We start from the raw sequence: 10295 nt of genomic DNA on the forward strand, positions 1-10295 counted from the left end.
GATCCATCCCCGCCTTGAAACCTGAACCATTTCCATTATGGAACTGCAACATGGTAACCAATATCAGTTATAAAACCGCCTGTTCAATCACAATAATACCTGTAGTAATTACCTTTACATTGCACCACCACAGCCTCGCCCGTGTGTGACCAATAAAACAACTCTCTAACACTGTTTCCTTTTGCCTCTTTACACATTATAATAAATTTTAATTTTAGCTGCGCGGATAAATGTCAGGGTAATATGGACCGTAAATTAAACCTATTAATCAGTAACTATATACAAAATGTTGGCTCTTGATAGTAATAATATCTTTCATAGTGAAAAACGAAGGGTTATAAACGATGGTTTAAGTAGACCCAAACTTAATGGCCCTGGCCGTTGAAGACTTGAATCATGTTAACACCTTATAACAACAATAAACTGCAGCTGACTCAACCTTAAAATGGACACCACTCCTGTATTTACGGAGAGGCAAAACACTGATCAATTAAACTTAAGTAATAGACAACCAATGTTCACACAGGCTAAAAATATCACCTATTAATCCTGCCTATGAAAAATTATAATAATAATAAATGCGGATGCCTAACGGTGATTTATGAGTCGCATTATCCTGGAACGTTGAAGTCAGCTACTGTCAGGGTGTGAGATCACATGACTGCACTTATTGATAATATGATATAACTAAATAAACGAATAAATGAATTAATATATATTTAATCAGTGAATAAGACAAACTGAAATATATTTACACAGAGTGACAACATAATATAAAACTAAAGTGGGTGTACTTATATAAACTTCAAGACTTAATGGACTGTGTGACATTGGCATTTCTGTTAAGCTGTTAAAAGTATTTGTCTCCTCAGTTCTAATGGCTATTATCTAATAGGGAAACGGACCTAGACTTCTGTGAACAAAGGTCTTAGCTGTTGAAGCATATTAATTACATTACAACAATAGGTCCAGCCATTTGCAGTTTCGGCTCTACAGACGTGGAACTTGGCACCGTCGGCACATTCCCAGACCAGGTGGACGTAAAAGTGGTAACAATAAGACGAGACTGCATTTAACGGAGGCTAAAACATGTACAGTCAGACGTTAAGACGAGTACAGGTGTTACTATGAGTAGCGAAATAACAGAAAAACACAGTACATAATAAGTTACTTTATTTTGTCTTGGAAAATATTTCGAAGGCACGAAGGCGACCTCAGGCTTAAATCAATTTTGTTAGAGTACATAACATTACCTGGTTTTCTCTTAACTTCGCCTCTGAAAGCTATCCACTTTCCGAGCAACACAGGAGAAGGGACGGTATCATCGCACGGAACATCCAGTATTCTCTCCCCAAATGTCTCATATGTATCAATAAACCAACGTGTTCGGTATATTACTTTCTTAATTCTCAGAATAATTCGTGAAAAAAGTTACATTTATTGACGTCTTTTTATAGCCATTCTTCTAAGTTACATGAGGCTAATCTGTAATATGCTAGTAGATAGAGTATATTATCCAGGATCAAGTGCGTCAAAGATTCATACGTTGAATATTTCTCGTACTTCATGATTGAAGAATGTATTAACTGGTAATGATAGACACAAACAAAGTCCAAAACTAATATATAAAGACATTACAGCGAGGCTATCGTAACTAGATGAATTAGCACCTGCCAGGAGGCAAAAGGAACGGGACAGATTTGGAAAGATTGTACACGTTAATTTTGTTTGGTAAAGTCTCAAATGTTATTTCTAAGCATTATTTGGGGATTTATCTTCTTTTACGAGGAATGCATAGCTTAGCGTCCTTGTGCATACATTAACGTGATTTTCATTTCTTAGTCCAGTTCTGTATATATCTAATTGAGGACGGATTTTTTTTTCTTTGTCGGTGTCAAAATATTTCCGAATGTCATCCATTCAGTTAAATCCTCTAAGCTGAGGTCACAATAACATGGGGATATAATTGTAAGCACAATAAACTTTTTCTTCAGTGTGAAAATACCATGAAAAATAGCAAGACCCGCTTTCGCTACTCAGACAAATGAACGAGGAAAGTTGGGTAAGCTATTGGCGATTCTGTTAGTGAGTTTCCATTTTTGTTTTTGATGTTCCAGAGTGTCTAATACATTACAGTACATTAAGCTGATGTCACAAATACGTAAGGTGGCTCAAGTGGATGCAGGTGTAAAGAACGACTTGAAACTGTCTTAATCTAAATCATAAATTCAATACAGAACTGGAAGAATGATCAAGTAGTTATTGCCTTTTCCTATTTTTCTCTTTGAAAGGACCTTGAAATTAAGGTATGGGTAGATTTTTGTTTGATTGCCCCCCCCCCAAAAAAAAATTAAAACAAAAACACGAATATTTTTCATCGTTAAGAAAATCGATCACTACTCTATAAAATTGTTTTATCAGTCTCTCAACTCATCCAACCTACGCTCGTGCCGTCAACTAATATGATGGCGTTTGTTGACAGTCGGGTGTTCTTCTGGGGATCAGTTGCAATCCAAACTTCCCTTGTGACGTCACACCCCACTCCCGCTTGCTGCAGGAGAGAATAAACCTTAAATACATCGATACACAAGAACCAAAGTCGCAGCTATTTAACGGTGAAACAAAAGCGACGGGCGATAAGAAATTAATGCTCCAAGCTCAAGATCTGTTGAAAAGGTATTAATAAGATTTGGCCGCGTTAAATTCATTTATGTTTGGACACAGCGTTGACGCGCCCAAATTTACGACCCCGTGGCCTAATTAAGCAAAAATATAACGAACTACGCCATTTTACAGTTCGTTGATGTGTGTGTGTGTGTGTGTGTGTGTGTGTGTAGAATAGAAATAAGAAAATGCAAAATTGAGCTAATCTAATAAAGCTATAATTAAAGAAAACCAAATTAGTGATGGTGTATAGGAGGCTAAATTTACGCACTTTTGTCAAGACCTTGATAAAACAATTACCGGAAATGAAATCAAGATGAAAATAATGATGAAATCAAAAGAAAATTCAAAAGCTGATATTTACTTATCACAGAATACCGGGAGACAGAGGTCGAGGTAAATGATCAACTCATAAGACCCCCTGCAAAATAATACACTTTACTATAATCTAGAAAAGACATTATAGGTGAAAAAAGGCCGTAACTCAGGTATAAAAGAACATATCGATTTTTTTTTCATAGGAGTAGAGGTAAAATAATGAGTGCACGGGAGGTTACGGAATCCATGTGTACAATCGAAGGTCCGCAGTCACTTGTCGCAGACCGCTACAGTGTGACGTCATCAATCGATGCGCACCAACTGTTCTTACTCGTAGCTTCTTCCCCACTAGCCTGTCTTACAGGTCATGACGTCACCTGAGCTCCCTACATATCTTACAGGCCAGACGTTACCATTTCAAACCCATCTTATATGTTACGATTTCACCCACCCTTCCTACATATCTTACAGGCCGTGACGTCACCATCTTACTATCTTACGAGTCATGACGTCATAATGTTATAAGCACTATAAAATTTGTCGCCATGCTGTTAAAATAAGCCGTCGCCATCTTCTCCATTCGTTACTTGCCTCTAAGTAGGGCTCACTGGCAACTTGCTTGATGTACTTATATCAGCAAATGAACTTTAAAGCAGATACGCTCTTAATAATACTGGTCACTGGCTTTATTATTTCTTAATACATACATACATACATACATACATACATACATACATACATACATACATACATACATACATACATACATACATACACACATACACCTTCCTCATCAGTGACCACTAAATTACAACACAGGTGGAAGCTGTTTTATGGGTGATACACTATGTTGTGGAGTGAACAGAAGGTCAGAGGTCAGCGTTAATAGAGAAGGTCAAAGGTCAGCACTAAGAGGGGAAAGTGACGGTAGGGTAGTCTTAATGTCTGTCCACGCCTTGTTTATACTTTACTGGTGAATGATAATAACGCGAGTGTGTGTGTGTGTGTGTGTGTGTGTGAGTGAAAGAAAGATAGAGCGGGAGAGAGTAATCTAACATCCAGCATAGACAAGTCGTTCACTCCCCAAGCAGAGGAGTTGATAACAACTGTTAGTCTCATGTGACTAGACCACGGCGTTGGTAATACTACAAGAGGAAGGTAATGGTTTCGCCTCGTCAAGTCCTTCCTCATGATGCACTTACACACACTGGTAATAGGAATATAAGTGCATCCGTAAGTTAACACCACTGTAGACACCACTGTAGACACCACTGTAGCTGGCTAACTTGACTGTCAACACTTTATTTACACGCCAGCTGAAGTACAAGCAGAGGAGTCGGTAAACGTTCAACATCTTAGCCGAATTACTTACATTACAATCATAATAATGCACATAATAATGCCTGTTAATGGGTACAAATAAAGTCATAAACAGGCGAAGTACAGTACAAAAGATGGTAATTTGTATGATGATGAACAAATCTGGAGGTATAAGGAAAATCTGAATAAATCCCTATATTTTTAAACTAACTTAAGCTGTATAAACTCGTATCTAATCCAACAGAACCAAGTCTAACATCATCTAACTAAGACTAACCCCAACCTATACAAATGAAACGTAAACTAAATGTTATTTAAGCCTAACCAAATCTAACCTAACTTCATTATACAATAGCTTCCCACTCCATCCTATCCTATCCAGCCCATCCTACTCACACCCTAATCTAACGACATTTACTCAAACTACCCTTATCCTGAACTGTATATACTGGACAGTATGACCATTTTCTATTGTTGATCATATGACGTGGGTAAACAAACCCAACATGGCGAATAAACTGCACCGACACTTATTTATTTTTTATTTTTTAAAGGGGAGAGGAAGAGGATGAATAAGGGGTTAAGAGGAGAGAGGGGAAGAGGGATAAAGATGGATATGAGAAGAGGGTGGATATGGGTAAGGGATGGAAAAGGGAAGGGGATGGGCAGGGTAAGGGGGTGAGTAGAGGAAAGAGATGACTAGGAGGAGAGATGCATAAGGAAAAGCTTCCATCCCTACTACTACTACTTTGCTGCCACTCGGAATCGAGTAGGACGATCATCAAGCTATGATGCAGTGATAGGAGTTATTGAAAATGTCATATTCGTTGGTGAGCTCTGAGGTGAATTGAGAGGCCGATACGGAACCGGTAGGGTCGTCTACAGATGTTGCAGATGTGGAAGGCTGCATCTAGTGCGGGAGGGGCGGTGGCAGCGTCTTTCCGGCGCTGCCGGTTTTCTGTGTCAGTATGCAGTTGAGCTAACTCGAAAGTATTGACACCTTGTCGTGTGGTGATCCTCCAAGCGTTGTGGTGCGGAGTGATCGTCTCCCAAGTAGGGGGATCAATTTGACACTTTTCAGGTTTGTCTAATGACTATTCTTTTACATTTTCCGTTGCCAGCCAGCGTTATGTTTACCATTCGTTAGGTGACTGCAAAGTAGCTGCTTTGGTAGTCTACTGTCATCCATGAGGGTAACATGGCCAGTCCAACGCAGTTGTTCATGTCTCGTTGCCATACAGCAGGGAGCGGAGGACCACTGATCGATATATGTGTGTGTGCGACTTTGTAAATAATTATCAGCCTTCTACAGCTGAAGACATAGATATGGACTCAGTCAAAGGCTTGAGATGCACATCTGATCGGATGTTGAATATCCTCATCGATGTCCGCAGTGGTGGATCGGTGGGAGCCAAGATACTGAGGGTGGGTAACATTAGAGAGGGTAGTACCGTTAACCTGGATGGATGGTGGGGGGGGGTGTGTCTGAACCAGGGGCAGACTGAAAGAGAATCTGAGTCTTAGGTACATTCACCTCAAGGCCGTAGTGTGCATATGCATCTGCGTAGATGTTCAGGATCTCCTGTAGGTCGCGTTAAGTGTGAGCGACGAGGGTGAGGTCGTCTGCATACTGAAGTTCAGTAACAGAAGCAGCAAACACCTTTGTTCCTGCCTGGAGTCGTCTTATGTTAAGAAGTCCCTTCATCGGGTATTGAATGGCTACCTTTCCGGCTTAATTGGCACTGGCACGAGTAAGGAAGGCAGCCAGGAAAATGGAAGAGAGTTGGTGCCAGTACCCATTCTTGTTTTACCCCCATTTGGATGGGGAAGAACTCAGACTGGGTTCCACTGTGCAGGACACTGCCGTTCATTCAATCATGGAGTTGCCTCACAATGGCGATGAATTTTGGTGGGCAACAAGAACGACTGAGTGTCTGCATGAGGGCTTCCATGTTGACTGAGTCGAAGGTCTTCATAAGGTCGATGAAGTCCATTTACAAGTCACGATGCTATTCTCTATACCTTTCCTGTATCTGGCAGGCAGCAATGATCATGTCAGTTGTACACGTGATGGTCTAAAGCAGCTTTGAGATTCTGGGAGGATGTTTTCAGCCTCACGAAGAAATCTGTTTTGGAGGACTCGGGCAATAATCTTGCCAACTATGGACAGCAGTGAGATCCCGTGGTAATTGTCACAGTCTGACCGGTCTCCCTTGTTCTTATAAATATTGATGATAAAATTATTTTTAAGATCTTGGGCGATTTCTTCCTTCTTCCCTAATTTTATATTCCACAGGAGAGAATGAAGACGGCTGGTAAGCAGAGGTCCTCCTGCTTTAAATACCTCGGCTGGGATTCCATTAGGGCGTGTGGCTTTGTTATTTTTCATCTGCTTGATGGCAGTAGCTACCTCGTTAAGGGACGGAGGATAGCTGAGGTGGGTTAGCTCTGGGTGCTGACGGACCTGCAGGGTAGTCAGGACATCCACATCTGACGGATTCCTTTTTCGTCTGTATTTAGGGAGTTACCGTCCGATGAGTGGAGGGGTGCCATGTGACAAGTAGTTGGGCCATCCATTGTTTTAGTGGAATTTAAATATTCACGCATCTTGTGTTGATCTGCAATTTTTTTTTTTTTGCGTTTCACACGTTTAATTTTTCCACCATACGTCCTTTAGATCGCGAAGTTTGCGTTGGGCCATCGCTTCATTCTGGCAGAAGGTATCAAGTTTGGTTCAAGAGCGAGGGTTATTCTGCCAGTCAGTGAAAGCAGCGCGTATGTGTGTGTGTGTGTGTGTGTGTGTGTCTGAACATACGGGTGGTGTAATGCGTCTAGTGTGGCAGCCTTATCTTAGTGTTAAGGTGCAGCCACTGCTTACTTCCTCTCGCTTTCAGCGGCTAACCCTTGTGGTGAACAGGGAAGCAGTCTTGTGAAAGTCTTCCCCTACCAGTACAGAACCTCTTCACTATCAAAACTCTTGATGTGCTTCCTCATGGCAACACACGGTAACTGGGTGCTTAGCGGCCCCAGGCTAGACCAGCAGGGGATCTCGGAGCAGTAATGTGCCCCAGATGGAAGGCGTATAGGCTCACCCTTGCGCCTACCAACCACTGCCCCGCTGCCTTGCGGATTAGCCTTGATAGGAATAAAGCTACGCATTAGGCAGACATGCTTACAGAGCTCCAACAAGACCCTAAATGTGGAATAGGCAGAAGGGATGGCAAACACAGGACCCCAACTACCATACCGGCGGATGAAAGTCCATTGCAACTTTCCCTCTCCCCAGTTGTTGCAGCTACATGCACCAGTTGCACCACTGGACCAGGAAAAAGGAGAGCCAAAATGTGTGGTTTTAGCCTTTGCTCCTGCCTCACCACATTGATAAGTCACGTGCAGCCATCATCCAGCTAATCATATTTTCCATCATTATCAGTACCCTTAAACCCCAAAAGTTCTATGGCGTTAGACGAGTTCTATGGCCACACACTCGAACACTACGTCTTCGATTGTGTGAAGATAGAACCTTTTAGGGACAGGTGTAAGTACACTGTGTGTGAAATGGCACAACGCTTTATTTCTATTGGCAAGATAGCCGACATATTAAAATTGTATCCACCTTTTTGCACTAAGCAGCTATATCATTTCCCATGTATAGAACCAAACACACAATGTGCTTGAATACCTCTCTCGCAAATGTGACAAAGTGTGCGGCCAGACATACTACCTCACACTCCTGTACTCACGCAGTTGAGAATAAGTTACCCTCCATGTACAAACCTTAACAAAAAATTTATTTGAATCACCCTGTAACATTCAATGCCTAAATATCCTGACCACAGGGGTTATACAGACCTTTGTGAACTCTTCTCTACAATCCTTTTGCGCTACTGCCCAAAGGATGAGTATGGGGTGCACAATTAACTAGCCGCTGCAAGTGGCAAAATTAAAATAAAAAAGTAACCTACACATACTACTACTACTATCCGTCTTCCCTTGAGGGAGGGACGTATATTACTGTCTTCCCTCGATGGGTCCCTACTCATTCTCACTCAACTATCATATCGACAGGACGTACTTAGCTACATTGAGATAATTTACAGTGATTAACCTACGGTAATACACAGCGGAACTACATAAAATATAGTTCATTAACTATTCGAAGAATCTACAGTGGTGCTTCTCAAGTGATTGTTACAAGTGGTAACAACCCAGGAAGGTTACATATATGACAGTTTCACAAGTATCTGTTATATCACACTAACAGTCATCTCAACAGATACACAGTTGGTAAAGGTAGAGATATTAGGTTCTCCCCATTACTGTGGCATACTGGTACAAAGTCGAAGCAAATGTTATATACGTGACAGCGGATCTACGGACCCATACACGAACGCAAATATGAAATGACAATCAAAGATATTGTAATATGTGTTACATTTACTACTACAAGGAAGAAGAATTATTATATACGTAACAGTGGATCTAAAAAGAAACCGTTAAACTACTGTTACATCTGTTATAACGATCAAAGAAATCAGTAACGGATAACAACATTCTGGTCTATATGCACATTCTACATACCGAGTCATAAGTGTTTTACGAAACTAGAAAAAACGAAAAACAGTGACGTGTTATATTCTTCCAAAGTGTATTATAATATCCCGTAGTGAGACGTTATACGTTGAGTGATTTTTATTTTGTCATCCAAAGAGATGTACAATTTTTTTTATAGCGATAACCAATACTGAGTTATTGATAGTTGGTGAATTATGGCATCAAACCTGTGAGCTGAAGTGAACATTAGTTTCTGCAAATGATTCGTTCACTGCCCAGGGTGTGACAGGACGTGACTACAGTTGTTGTGACTACTCATCAACCAACATCCTGTCAACAAAATTCTTCCGTATGGCGTGAGTAACCCCCAGTTGTCAGCACGCCCCCTAGTGATGACACATCTCCGATCACGAGAGATGGTCTCAGCATTCTGAGGTATGGTGTGGTGGCTTCACTAAGGTACTCAGTGAACCCAAGAGTCTTTGAGTTCACTGACAGGGAGCAGCAGTTTGCTGTACTCAGGATTTTCGTGGACATTAACCCATTCACCGGCCTTAGCATCAGCTGTGTCTCCTGCGAGTGACAAACGCAAGTCTACGGGATTGCAGCAACAATTTCAATCAAGCCTACAAGGAATAGGTATCTAAGTATACATTATATATACCCATATTAACATATTCAACGACATAACTTCACACAGGTAGACATCGTGTAGGTTATATCAATTATTATAAGTGCCTTACTTATTTTAATATTTACTGATGTAATATAATTTCTAATATATATTTTTCACTTGTTCAGCTATTGATACTTTAATTAATTTAAATATAATTTATATAAATGTCCTGTAAATGGATGGACAAGTTAATTTTTTGGTTTGTATCTAAATAATTTTTCAAACATTAGACATAGAAAATGCGGACATTTTATTTTTTTTCCCCAGGAAGGATAATAATGTTAATAATTTTCAAACTACAAATATGATAGTTCTACAGTATATTATCACAGACTGTAAATTTTCAGCCATATCGTGGAAGAACCCTTCACAGCTCAGTACCATTGCTCTCCGCAAAAATGAATGTTTCGTAGAAGAGTCTCAAGCACCACACACTCATTCAACCAGCGTGATTATAGTAGCAAAAGTTGTACATTACTAAGAAGGTGCGTTCTTAAACACGAAATAGGCGAAGATTATTTCTCCCATGTTATTGCGGGATTTGCTTGCCCAAGTTAACGATTTCCACTATTGTGTTGATATTGACAGTAATATTTTTGTTTTGTAAGTCAGAATCTTCCAATTTTGCCATTGTATGTGCCAGTCTGGATTAGAGTATACGGGCATGGAAACCCTACCTCCAGAAAGATCTAACACCTCTAGAAAAGGTGCAACACAGAGCGACTCAGATGAATCCAGAACTATGTCACCTCGATTACCCAAG

Source organism: Homarus americanus, unplaced genomic scaffold, assembly GCF_018991925.1.
Source record: "Homarus americanus isolate GMGI-L3 unplaced genomic scaffold, GMGI_Hamer_2.0 scaffold51859, whole genome shotgun sequence".
NCBI classification, from domain to species: domain Eukaryota; kingdom Metazoa; phylum Arthropoda; class Malacostraca; order Decapoda; family Nephropidae; genus Homarus; species Homarus americanus.